This window comes from Bubalus kerabau, chromosome 8 (assembly GCF_029407905.1).
Source record: "Bubalus kerabau isolate K-KA32 ecotype Philippines breed swamp buffalo chromosome 8, PCC_UOA_SB_1v2, whole genome shotgun sequence".
NCBI lineage: Eukaryota > Metazoa > Chordata > Mammalia > Artiodactyla > Bovidae > Bubalus > Bubalus kerabau.
The window spans coordinates 80,442,260-80,451,929 of record NC_073631.1 but is presented as its reverse complement, the minus strand read 5'-3'; positions in this window follow the sequence as shown (position 1 = coordinate 80,451,929).

Sequence of the window (9,670 nt, the reverse complement as noted above, 5' to 3'; positions counted from 1 at the left end):
AGCCGGAAGCCACAACGGGCGGAAGCCGACTGGAACGGGAAGTGGCACCCGGCTCCACTTAAAGAGGCAGGCCCCGCCCCCTGCAAGTTAAGTCTCCGGGTGGTTCTCTCCGCCTGGGTCGTTCGGAGCGAGGTGGAGGTCGGCTTTAGAGGCCCCGCCTCTATGCAAATAGAACCGGAGCACACACCTTTTATTTAAATTACCCTCGTAGAAAGTCCCCTCCCGTTCCTGGGACCACCCGGGAGGAGGGACTAGGGTTGGGGGTGGGAGCTAAGAGGGAGGAGATGGGAGGTAAGGGAGACTTCCTCGACGTGGGTCAGGGGGCTTTGTCCTCGGAGGGTGGAGGTGAAGTCGCGGTAGTGGTGTCTGGGGGTTGTCCTGAGCGCAAGGGTGGGGAAAGGGGGTTAGTGGTTGGTCGGCGGCTGGTAGGAGTGGAATAGTTCTCAGCAGCGGAATATCCACTCCACCGCCTTCCCTTCGCCTCCTCCGACTGGATCTGGCCGGGTAGATGGGCCGCGGAAACCTGCCGGCGAGGGGTCCTTGGACCGCGCGGGCCCCGGCAAACGCGCTAGCTTGAAGCGTGCTGGTGGAGTGGTCTCTTCAAACCCCGAGAAAGGTTTTTCAGTCTTTTTTCAATCAAACGACGTTAGGACGACTGGCCGGCCATTTGGAAAAGTAGAAGTTGGCTCACGCTTAACACCAAAATAAAATCCAGATGGATCAAACATTCAAATCTAAGAAAGAAACAACACAAAAAATGTGCTGGGGAGTCGGTGAATGTTTTTTCAGCCCTAAGTATCACAATAAACCTGGAGACACGAAAGGGAAAATATGATAAGCTTTATATATTTTAAATTATTTAAAAATTAAAAGGCAAACGGGGGGGAATACTGTGACACATTTTGAATTTAATTCCTGTAATTAAGAAATTGTTCACAGATAAATAAGGAAAATAAAATGAGCAAGAACACCAGTAGGCAATTTACAGAAGACAGGCTTCTCAAAAACATACCAGGGACTTCCCTGGTGGTCCAGTGGCTAAGATTCCGCCTTTCCACTGCAGAGGGTGTGGGTTACATCCTTGGTGGGATAAGATTCCCCTATGTACCACAGCCAAACAATTATTTTTTTTCCCCTTTTAAAAACAAAACAAAAAAAATACATAACCAGATTGCCTGACGGGTCCAATCACCACACAAGGGCAAATTTAAATGAATACTTTTACCTGTCACATTAACCAATGTTTACAAATTGATCACACATGAGGGAATTGGAAGTTTGTAGGAGGGACTTTTTGGAAGCCAGTTTAGCAACCATACCCAACAAAATGAAAACAGAAATCTCACCCCACAATTCTTTTTCTAAGATTGGTATTGCACTGAATCTCTAGATCAGGTTGGGAAAGCAGACATCTTGACAACATTGAGTGTTCTGTGTGTCTCTCCTATTTTCAGGCACTATGTTTTTAATCTCTTTGTTATACCTTGTGATGTCCTTCATCTCCCTCCCCCACTCCCCACACCCCACAGCCCTTCACTAGTCAGTGGGCACAGGGCTGAGGGAGGCAGGTGCCTGAGACCAGGTCCCCTCTGGGCCTCCCCGCCAGTTCCCAGTCGGCCCTCCTGGGCCCAGCACACACACATTGTGAAGCTGGGAGGCCTGGGATGCAGACCCTCTCTCATTTCCCATGCTTATTTCTCCTGCCACGTGGGAAGGGGGAGCTCCCAGCTTCTTTGTAAGGGGTTACTCCCCCATCTGCGGGTGCTGCCTTTCCTCAGGGAGCAGTAGCCTATCCCCTGAAACCACTCCTGTTCCTTTTAATGGCCTCTGGCTCCATTTTGGGTACCTGAGTTCTCTCCTGGGGAGGCAGAGGCAACTTTTAATGACCCATCATACCTGAATACTTAAAACACTGGGTGGCTTGCAAAAATGAGGACCAGTGCACAAGGCAATGGCCTTGACGGTGGCCCTTTTCCTCTTCTCCCCTTCCTGGATCACTAGGTCACTGTCCAACCAGCTGAGAAGTGGAGACCTCAGCCCTCTCTTTCCAGTAAACCTGGCTTGGAGTTCCCAGATGTCTAAGTCTCATGCTGCCCACACTGAGACCAGCCCCCAGAAAAGTCAGGGGCTGCACAGGCCCTCTCAGCTGCCCTGAGGGTTGCAGTCCGCCCCCTGCTCTGCACTGTCGTATCTCATGCTGTGTTTTGGATTAGTTTTACCCAGATGTATGAGCTTGCATTTTTCCAAGATGAATCTCATTTAGCTATTTCCTGTTTCCACTTCCAGTTCAGAAAATGCCCCTGGGGGAGATTTTTTAGGCCTCATGACCTTCGCAAAGCCTCCCCACGGAGCACCTTCTTTGATGTTCACTTTAGTGCTGTTGGCGCCTATCCTTGGCCTGTTGGGGCCTGGACTCTGCCCTGGCTCTGAGGCCCAACCCGCCCCCTGCCGGTTCCCGTCCCCTGCCGGCTACTTGCCAGCAGCATTCCAGAGGGCGTGTGGTCAGACTGCTGATGCTGCTGCTGGACCGGAGCTCCTGCGGGCCACTGGCCCAAAGCTCTGGCCTCAAGTGCTGGCCCTGTACTTCCTTCAGCTACTCACCGCATCTCTGTGGGTTTGGGCTACCTGGTCCACTCAGGCTGACAGAACAAAATACCGCCTACAGGGCAGCTTAAACGAAAGAAACATTTCTCATTGTTCTAGAGGCCAGCAATCTAGGATCAAGGTGTGGCAAGGCAGGTTTCATTCTGAGGCCTTCCCTCCTGGTTTGTAGGCGGCCACCATCTCTCTGTGTGCCCATGCAATCTCTTTGTGTGCTCGTGGAGAGAGAGAAAGAGAGATCTCTTCCTCTCCCTTAAGGTCACCAGTCATATCAAATTAGGACCGCACCCCATGACCTCATTTAACTTTATTAGTCTTAAAAGCCCTTTCTCCAAATGCAGTCACTTTGAGGGTTAGAGCTTCAATAGATGAATTGGCGGGAACACAATTCAGCCCACAGCTCCCAGTGTATTTGGTCCTGTGGCTGCTATAACAAATAAGCACAAACTGGGTAGCTTAAGACAACAGAAATGCATTCTCTAGCAGTTCTGAAGACCAGAATTCTAAGCCATGTTCCCGCTGAAAGCTCTAGGGCAGCAGTCCCCATCCTTTTGGCACCAGGAACCAGTTTCGTGGAAGACAGTGTTTCCACAGACCGGCCCGCGGTGGCGGGGGTGGGGGAATGGTTTCTGGATGATTCAAGCCTATTACATTTGTTGTGCACTTTGTTTCTATTATTGTTACATCAGCTCCACTTCAGATCATCAGGCATTAGGTTCTGGAAATTGGGGACCCCTGCTCTAGATGACTATCCTTCCCACCTCTTATATCTTCTTGTGGCTCCCAGCATTCCTCGGCTTGGGGCTGCATCCCTCTAAACTCTGGCCCATCTCCAGTGGCTGTCTTCCCTCTGTCCCTTCCCCTTTGCTTACATTTTTTAAGGTTTTTAAATTTTTTATATTTAAAACCATCTTTGGCTGTAGGCAGGATCTGGAGTTGGAAGACCAGACCAAGGGGTGGAGAAGCATCCCTGACTCCCTCCCCCTATGGGGAATTGGCCTGAGAATGATGGAGAAGAGATGTCCTTAAAATGAAGGTTCTTTGAGTTCATTAGGGGCTTTCCAGATGGTGCTAGTAGTAAAGAACCCACCTTCCAATCCGGGAGAAGTTAAAGATGCAGGTTCGATCCCTGGATCGGGAAGATCTTCTGGAGGAGGGCATGCCAACCCACTCCAGTGTTCTTGCCTGGAGAATCCCATGGACTGAGGAGCCTGGAGAGCTATGGTCCATAGGGTCGCAGAGTCAGACCCAACTGAAGAAACTTAGCACACATGCACTTTGAGTTCATTGGTCCAACCAACTCTGACTCAACATGAGTCAGGAAGAATTACAAGAAGAGGGGTATTTACTGGGCACTTAGGAATAAGAGCAAGGAGCTGAGTGGCCAGACAGAGTGAACAGGGGTGGGACAGGAAGGGAGGCCCATCAGCAACTGACAGGACTGACTTCTACGTAGAACTTGGAGCACAGGGGAATATGATCCCACTCAGCTTTCACAAGACCACCCTGCCCCCGCTGCTGTCTGGAGAGCAAACTGAGGGGCAAGGCAGGAAGCCAGGAGACCCCTCTGATCCAGGTGGGGTGGACGCGGAGTGACTGGACCAGGCTGAAGCGTGTGAGTAGAACAGACCAACCTGGTCAGCGGGTCAGATCTGACAGTCAGAGACAAAGAGGAGAGACTTGCTCCATGTCCTGAGATGGGATAGCCTGTGGGGAGCTCTGGAGTGGGGCTGCAGACCAGGTCCTCTAAAATTCAGTAGAAACAGAGGTGAGGATTCCAGTCTGACAGCTGTGGCCAGCACCCCAGGAGGAGCGAGGTCTATAGCTACAAATTAGGGATTGCTGGGGGCCAGGAGGTCACCAGATATAGAAGACATGCAAGCACTGAACCCCGGATTCCCCCAAATTAGAGGTTAGAGACTGTCCCCCAGGGCAAGGGGTGGGGCAGGGGGAAGTGGGTAAGGTGGTGTCAAATGGAAGTCAAATGGTGTCAAATGGCAAGTGTCATTCACAGCACACATTCACTTTGTGCACACTTAGCACACATGCACTTTCCATCACAGCAGAAGGTATGAGCGATTCTATCAGATGCCTGGAGGGTCACCTGAGATGAAGACCGAGGAGTGACTAGGTGCCTGGGGTTGACCCAATTCTGGTGGTGATGGCAGGTTGGTCCTGCCCTCGTCTCTTCTCAGATGCCCTTCATCATCCATCCTCTTCAGGGTGGTGTGTGGTTTCTGTCACCAGTTATTTAGGTCACTTAATCAACCTAAGCCCCAGTCTGCTCATCTGTTCAGTTCAGTTCAGTTCAGTTGCTCAGTCGTGTCTGACTCTTTGCAACCCCATGAATCGCAGCACGTCAGGCCTCCCTGTCCATCACCAACTCCCAGAGTTCACTCAGACTCTCGTCCATCGAGTCAGTGATGCCATCCAGCCATCTCATCCTCTGTCATCCCCTTCTCCTCTTGCCCCCAATCCCTCCCAGCATCAGAGTCTTTTCCAATGAGTCAACTCTTCGCATGAGGTGACCAAAGTACTGGAGTTTCAGCTTTAGCATCATTCCTTCCAAAGAAATCCCAGGGCTGATCTCCTTCAGAATGGACTGGTTGAATCTCCTTGTAGTCCAAGGGATTCTCAAGAGTCTTCTCCAACACCACAGTTCAAAAGCATCAATTCTTCGGCGCTCAGCCTTCTTCATAGTCCAACTCTCACATCCATACATGACCACAGGAAAAACCATAGCCTTGACTAGACGGACCTTTGTTGGCAAAGTAATGTCTCTGCTTTTGAATATGCTATCTAGGTTGGTCATAACTTGCTCATCTGTAAGCGGGAGTAACAAGGTGCCCTTCTTCCCAGGGCTGATGTTCAGACTGAATGCAGACTGATAGATTTAAGAAACATTGGTCAATCACAGCACATGGGCCTCATTTGGATCCCAATTCTAAGTAAAGTGTAAAAACTGAAACATAGGGGACTTCCCTGGACGTCTAGTTGTTAAGACTTCCCCTTTCAGTGCAGGGGGCGCGGGTTTGATCCCTCATTGGGGAGCTAAGATTTCACATGCCTTGCAGCCAAAAAAAAAAAAAAAAACAAACATAAAACAGAAGCAATATTGTAACAAATTCAATACAGACTTTATAAATGATCTATATCAAAAAAAAAGTATGCTGCAATCAGAAAATATATACCCTGCTTGATATTAACATTGTATATTAAAAGAAATGTGGTTGAGAGTAATCACATGTAGCATTGGTTATGTTAGAGCAGGAGAGAGAGAGAGAACAAGAGGCAGGCAGGAAGAGTTCTTTCTTTCATAAGTACACAGTAAAATATTTCCTGGTGAAATCACATGATGTCTGGGATATGCTTCAAAATTAAGGTGGGGGAAAGGGGAGGACTCAGATGAAACAAGATGGGCCTGGAGTTGAGAATTTTGATGCCGGAGGTAGGCGAGATCATCTCTCCACTTCTGCATGTGTTTGAAATTTCAATAATAAAATATTTTTTAAGCACATGCGCTTATACAGGATGAGATCAGTGCTCTGCCAGGAGCAGATCTAAGCCCTTTACACGTGTCAGCTCATTCAGGCCCAGGACATTCTTGTCCGCAGACGACATCCATGTCCCCATCTTGCTGGGGAGAAGAGAGAGACACAGAGAGGTCAAGTGACTTGCCAGAGTTTGCACAGCTAGTGAAAAATAGCACTGGGATGCTGTCTTGGAAAAACACTCCTGTGTTCTCCTTTACTCTCACATGACACTCCTGACACTTGCCATGGATTTTCTGCACCCAGCAATTCTCCAGCACCAGTTGGGTGTCCTAAGTTTAACTCAGTTCTGACACTGACCAGGGTTAGTGCAGAACCCCTCCCCCACCCCCACACACACACAATTCAGATGCCAATCTTAGATCCAGGTTGTCACTTTGATCTTGAGTGGCCTGGTCTACAGTGACTTGAAGTGGGGGTTTTGGTTCCTAGCCAGAGATTGAGGTCAAGTCATGGCGGTGAGAGCACCGAATCCTAGCCACTAGACCTAGTGACAAGGCTCTGGCTCTTTAGCTTTGCAGAAAAGAACTGCCACAAAGACAGAAAGTAGTGAAACAAGTAAAGTGTTTACTAGGAGGGAAAGAGTACAGCATGTGTGGATAGACACACATGCATGCTGAGACATTTGCACCCTCATGGTGGTTTGAATCACTTTTAGGGGCATTTCTTCCAGGTTTCTTTTGTCTGGTTTTGATTTGCCTGGTTCTGTGGCCATATTTGGTATATCTCAGGGTCTGCTCATGTGTGCGTGCTCATCCCTTAGCCAAGATGGAGTCTAGTGAAGAGGCTCATGGGTGGTTGACATCACTTACTATGAGGTGTCATGCCCTCCCTTTTTGACCTCCAAGGAGTCTTTCTGCACATGTGTATTCAGGGAGGTCTCCTCAACTTTGAGAAGGAGGAATATGTGGTCTTCTAGCTCTTATCTGGGCAGAGCTCAGCCTTCTCCATCATCCTGCTTTTATGCAGTTTCTTCTATTATGGAGCTTCTGTCCACAGGGGAGAAGCTGTCCAGCCTGGGGCCCATCTATCTCCTCCCTCAACCTGTGCTTCTGAATGATCGGCTATTAGTTGGAGTTCCCACCATCCCCTCCTTCAGTTTGGTAATTTGTTACAACAGCTCACAGGACTCGAGACTACTAAATTCCCAGCTTATCACAAAGGATATTGAAGGATATGAATGAACAGCCAGATGAAGAAATAGGTAGGTTGGGGTCCAGAAGTGTCCTGAGCACAGGAGATTCTGTCTCCATGTAGCTGGGGTGAGCCCCCTCATATGAATGTGTTCACCAACCAGAAGCTCTCTGAACCCCATCTAGGTATTTTTATATAGGGGCCTTCATCACATGAGCATGATCAATCAATAACTCAATCTCCAGCCCACTCCTCTACCCAGATGATAGGGGGCAGGGCCAAAAGTGCCAAGCTCCTAATCATGGCTTGGCCTCTCTGGTGACCAGCCCTGATCCTGAAGCCATCCAGGAAGCCACTCAGAGTCACTGAATTAGAACAAAAAGATCCTTCTTTCTGCCAGTAAATTCCAAAGCATTATGAGCTCTGTGTCATGAACTGGGTTCAAAGATGAAATATTTGAACAAGAAACGCTCCTAGTGTTCTTATCACTCAGGAAATTCCAAGGGATTTAGGAACTCTGCACCAGGAACCCAGGGCAGAGACCAATACATATTTTTTTCTATCATTTCACAGATGTGACCCGGAGAGCCTTAGCTCCATCACAGAGCTCCTGATCTTTGTGCTTCCAAAACTCCCACATGAATCTATGTCACAAACCTACTTGTTCTCTCTGGAGGATCAGATGGTTTGAAATTCAGTAAAACATATCATAGTTTGTTATTTTGCCTACTTGTGTTTTCTAGTTTTTATACAATGAGCACACACCACTTGCATGATAAAGATATTTGTAATAAGAAAAGGTTTTGATAGACACAAAGCCAGCAGCAGTGAGGCCAGGTACTCTGGGTGGGAGAGCCCAGGGCTCCCACCCACTAGGGTGCAAGGGTTGCAGGGGAGTTACCCTGAGACTTCCCCATCCTCACCCCTGTTTCTGATGGCCCACAGCTGGCAGGACTTCAGACCTGGCCACGAAGTGAGCAGGACTGCTGGGTGTCCAGCCCAGGACATGCACTTGGGGCCCACTGAAGCCCTGCCCTGTGAGGGGCACAGACTAATTCTGGGGTGTGGCATCTCGAGGGGCAGGGGTAGGGCGATCCCTGAGGCTTGGTGAGAGTGCCAGGTGCAGGAACAGCTGCCTAGAACTGAGAAAGTGGAACAATGAGCGTGAACAACTTCTTCAAGGAGCTTGGTTATTAAGAGGAAGGTCAGGGTCAAGAGGGCAGCTATGAGTTCCAGCACTAAGAACTCTGGGCACAATAGGGGCTTTGGGGACATTCTGGCTCTTCATGCTAATGGCAGGAGCTGTGGAGCTGGGGACATGGCTGCTGAGGGTCCTCTTCCTCCTACAGAGCTTGTCACTACTTCTTGTTTTTGTTGGCTGGGCTTCTGGCTCAGGTCTGCAGACAAACATGCAAGAATGTGACTACCTTACACACAAAAAGGTTATAAAATGGCTAATACTATGATGTGTTTCTTATTCTTATACTTTCTTGGGGTTTCAGCTTTTACACCTTCTTCTACCAGATAGTACTTTTTTTAAAAAAAACACCTTTCTAAGATCTTGATAATCTTATCAGACACAAAAGTGAAAATAATGTCATCTGTAGCAAAGACTTTGTTGTTCCTCAGTGTCTATTGTCTCATTCTTATTTAGTAACAGAACTCCTGACATTTAGCTGGCACATGATAATCAGAAAAAGACTACACTTTTTGGCTTCCCTTATAGCTGGGTGTGGCCCATGACTGAGTTCTGGCCAAGGCCAATGGAATGAACTTGGAGCTTTGTGTGAGCTTCTAGAAAAAGTTCTTAAAGGAAGAAACTGTGCTCTACTATTTCTTTTTGCTGGCTGGGATGATGCAATGATGGCTGGATCTCAAGCAGCTGCTTTGTACCATGACATGGAAGCCAGATGCAGAAAATGGAGGCGTGACAACAGGAAAAGAAAGGGACTCTGGACTGGTCTTCATCTTGAAGACAGGATTACATCAATTATCGAGGCCTATTTGGTGTTTACCCACTGCCGTGCTCCTCACCAGTGCCAGTACTACCCTCTTTCCCTACTCAGTTCTGAGTAGTTCCAGGACTGTTGTCTGTCTCACAAGATCCTGTTAAGGTATTTATCCTACATTTAGCCATTTAACAGATATTTACTCAGGGCCTCTGCATGCCAGAGAGCTGTTGTAGTAAACGTCACAGCCCCCGATCCCCTGGTCTTGTGAAACGGGCAGTGCTGGTAGGGAGAACAATAATAAACATCTAGATAAGTGTTAGCTACTGCTGAGTAGCCAGCCACCCGACTCAGCAGATTAAAACAATCACATTTATTAGCTCACCTGCCTGCCGGCTGTCTGGGCAACTCTTCCCATCTGAGCCCAGCTTGGCT